This window comes from Chrysochloris asiatica, unplaced genomic scaffold, assembly GCF_000296735.1.
Source record: "Chrysochloris asiatica unplaced genomic scaffold, ChrAsi1.0 scaffold00062, whole genome shotgun sequence".
Classification (NCBI taxonomy): Eukaryota; Metazoa; Chordata; class Mammalia; order Afrosoricida; family Chrysochloridae; genus Chrysochloris; species Chrysochloris asiatica.
Window position 1 is genome coordinate 8,313,349 of NW_006408580.1, and position 4,644 is coordinate 8,317,992.

Consider the following 4,644-nt stretch of genomic DNA (forward strand, 5'->3'; position numbering starts at 1 on the left):
CAAATCTGCTGCACAAGACCTTTTTAAAAAAAGCCAATAGATCCATCTTGGAAGAAGTGCAGCCAGAGTGCTCCTTGGACGCCAAGATGGCCAAACTTCATCTCTCATACTTCGGATATGTTGTTAGGAGGGTCCAGTCACTGGAGAAGGATATCATGTTTTGTAACATCAGAGGAAAAGAGGAAGAGCCCCAATGAGATGGATTGGCCAAGTGGCAGCATTGATGGACTCAAGCATGGCAACAGTAGTTAGATTGGGCCAGGATTGGGCAGTGTTTTATTCTACTGTGCATAAGGTCGCTATGGGTCAGTACCGACTCGATGGCACCTAACAAGAACAACAACAATAATGGTCAAAAGTTGAATGATGCAAAAAGCATCAAAAGAAAATGGGGGGGGGGGATATGCTGTACTAAAAAGAAATGATTAATGGCGAGACTTCATCTCATGTACTTCGGACATGCTGTCAAGAGACCAGTCCCTGAAACTGGACACCATACTTGGTAAAGAGGAGTGTCTGTGAAAAAGAGGAAGAACCCCAACAAGATAGATTGGCAGTGGCTACAACAATGCGCTCAAACATAGCAACAATTCTGAGTATGACACAGAACTGGGTCATGTTTCATTCTGTTAATCTCTCTAAAGGTAATCAACTCACTTGCCCTTAACAACAGCAACAACATGATGTTAGTGATGCCAGATGCATCTACAGTATTAGGTTGTATTTTAAATCAATCTCTTTTGAAATACAAAAGAGATTAAATAATCAAGCTGAGTTCAGAGAGACCTGGTGGTGCTGTGGAGTCAGTCCTGACTCATAGTGACTATGCATAGGGATTTGGCAGATGTAAATCTTTATGAAAGCAAAAAGTTTCATCTTTCTCCCGTATAACAGCTGGTTGTTTCTAACTTCTGACCGTGAGATTAGCAGGCTGACTCATAACCGCTACACTACCATAGATCCTTTCAGAAAGAACTACTACCACCAAAAAAGAGGAGCCAGGAGTGGAGTAAGTCCTTCAGACCTTGCCCCATGAATCTCCTAGATTCTGGGCAAGATTGATGTCAAGACACCTGGAGAACTCCAAGCACCACTTGATCTACAGACTGAAAATAGACAAGGACCTTTTCCCACACCCTTCCCTTAGAGCCATCTGTCTAGCTTTGGTCTTCTAGCCTCCTAAACTGTGATCAAATAAATTTATGTTTGCTAAAGTCAAAAAAAAAGAAAAGAAATGATTATTGTTCAACCATTTGAAGAGGTAGTATATTATCAAAAGTCAATAACACAGAAGGAAGAAGTCCAAGGTGAATTGAAGGCCTTGGCAAAGAACAAGGCTCCAGGAATTAATAGAATACAAATTGAAATATTTCAACTAACTGATGTAACATTAGAGGTTCTCACTCATCTATGCCAAGAAATTTGGAAGACAGCTACCTGGTTAACTGATTGGAAAGATCCATATTTGTGCCCATTCCAAAGAAAGATGACCCAATGGAATGCAGAAATCATCAGACAATATCACTAATATAAAATGCAAGTTAAATTTTGCTAAGGATAATTTTTAAATGGCTGCAACATTACACTGAAAGAGAACTGTCAGAGGTTCAAGCTGGATCCAGAAGAAGACATTGAATGAGGGATATCATTGCTGCCATCAGATGGATCTTGGCTGAAAGCAGAGAATAACAGAAAATTGTTTACCTGTATTTTATTGAATATGCAACAACTGTCAATTTTTTTGGATCTTGACAAGCTATGGACAACATTGCAGAGAATAAGTATTCTGGAACACTTAATTGTGCTCATGAAGAACCTGTATATAGACCAAAAGGTGGTTGTTCAAATAGAACCAGGGAATGCTGAATGGTTTAAAATCAGGAAAGGTGTGTGCCAGGATTGAATTCTTTCACCATACTTATTCAATCTACATGCTAAGCACATAATCAGATAAGCTGGAGTATATGAAGAATAACATGGCACTAGGATTGGAGGAGGACTCATTAACAACCTGTGATATGCAGATGATACAGCCTTGTTTGTTGAAAGCAAAGAGTACTTAAAATACTGACTGATGACGATCAAAGACCACAACTTTGGTAAGGGTTGTATCTCAATGTACATAAAACAAAAATCCTCACCTCTGGACCAATAAATAACATCAAGATTAATGGGGAAAAATTGAATTTCTCAAAGACTTCATTTTGCGGAGATCAACCATCAACACTCATGGAAACAGTAATCAATAAAACACTGCATTGCATTAGGCAAATCTGCTGCACAAGACCTCTTTAAAGTGTTGAAGACCAAAGACGTCAGTTTGAGGACTAAGGTGAGCCTAACCCAAACCATGGTATTTTCAGTAACCTCATATGCATGCAGAAGTTGGATAGTGAATAAGGAAGACGATAGAAGAATTGATGCATTCCAGTTATGGTGTTGGAGGAGAATATTGAAAGTACCATGAGTCCCCAAAGAACAAACAAATCTGTATTGGAAGAAGTACAGCTAAAATGTTCCTTGGAAGCCAGGATGGCCAGGCTTTGTCTCTCATATATCAGATATATTATCAGGAGGTACAAATCTCTGGAGAAGGACATCATGCTTGCTAAAGTGGAAGGTTGGAAAAAAAGAGGAAGACCCCCAGCAAGATGGATTGGCACAGTGGCAGCAGCAATAGGCTCATGTGTGTTTAGCAAGGATTGTGAGGTTGGCACAGTACTTGGCAGTGTTTTGTTCTGTTGTATGTAAGGTCAATATGAGTCAGTACCGACTCGATGGCACCTAACATCAACAACAAAGGGCTTTCACAGTGATTCGATGAAATATGCAGAGACAAGTCACTCTATCATTCGTCTTCCTCAGAGTTACAAAGTTTACATCCTAGCCACTCCTAACAGAGTCAATCCTCTTTGAAAAGATTTTTCATTTTTCACAGGCCTATCCAGTGTTGTTGTTAAGTGTGTTGAGTCAGTTCTGACTCATAGTGACCCTGTATAGGGTTCCCAAGGAGCGGCTGTTGGACCTGAACCATCAACCTTGTGGTTAGCTGTCCAGTGCTGATCCTACAGCACCACACTGGAATGGCAGTTTTCTTCAACTCCAATGGCTAGACTTCAAGGAAGTCTCATAATATAAGGTTTTCATTAGGTACCTTGCTGCCCTGAATAAAAATTAGGGTTTTGTTATTAAGGACAAAGGGAAAAAATGGATATGGGTAAGCTACTAGCAGTCTCTGCCAGTTTTAGCCAAGGACTTTAATGACAGGTTAGGTATTGTAATATGACATTTTGAACATGGAAATGGCATGAGGCCTGAAGGAAATGAAAAAAGGAATAATAGGACAGGAAGCTGTGGAGTGAGAGAGAGCTGTGTGAGCCTGCCATTTGGTCTCTCCATTACAGTCATGCAAAGATTTAGCATTGAAGACTGCCAATGGAAAAGGAAACAGAAATCATTGAAAATACATTTCTAAGGAAAAAACTTACAAAGGGATTGATAGTGAATGGAATGTAAACATATGTATAGCAAAAGGAGTATAAAGTAAGGAAAAAATATTACAAAAGGAATATAAAGAAAACTCACTGAAGCTTCTTCTGTGTACTGCTGGCAAGTTCAGCCTTGTCCAGGACTTGAGACAGTGATGTCTGAATCATGTCTTGGAGACATTCTCTCTTGGCAATTGTTGTTAAGTGCCATCATATTGGTTCTGACCCATAGCAACCCTGTATAGGGTTTCTGAGGAGCAGTTGGTGAGCTTGAACCACCAACTTTGTGGTTCAAAGCAACTTTGCAGTCTGACGCATTAACCCACAGCGTCACACCAGGACTCCATCTTGGCAATATGATTGTTGAAATAGTCTGGCGATGAATTGAGATGAGGAGTGTCTTAGTTTTCTAGTACTGCTGTAATGGAAACACAACATGTGGATGGTTTAAAGAGCAGTCGTTTATTTTCTCACAATTTAGAAGCTTAGAAGTCTTAATTCAAGTCACTGGCTATAGGGGAAGGCTTTCTTTGTGTTAACTCTGGGGGAAGATACGTGTTTCAGTTTCTGTAGCCCTGAAATTCCTTAGTTCCTTGGTGATTTTCAAATGGCATCTGTCTTTCCCATTTGTACTTATTTATCTCTGTGACGCTCCTTATCATTCAGAAGTTTAGGACACATCCTACACTGATAGGGCCTCATGAACAAAGAGGATCCTGTTTCCAATGGGATTACAACCACAGGCCAGAATGCCAACATATATGTTGGGGGACAAAATTTAATCCAGAATAGACAGTGATGCATAGGCTAGCTCTCACCAAGGATGGCCAACTTCATCAGCCTCATAAATATCCATGTTTCTGTTTCCTCTAACAATAGTTTTCTGCTAGGAAAAAGAACTAATCCTAAGCCATGCCCTGAACTCCTTAGAGTCTGCCAGTTCCTATGACTGAGACTGGTCCTATCCTTTGCTATACCAAAAACACAAAGATGGTGGTGGTGGTTGCGTGTCACCAAGTCGGTTCTGACTCATAACAAATCTATGTAGGGTTTCTGAGGTTGTAAATCTTTATGGGAGCAGAAAGCCTCATTGTTCTCTCTTGGAGTGTCTGATAAATTCAAACTGCTGACCTTGAGGTTAGCAGCTCAACATGGA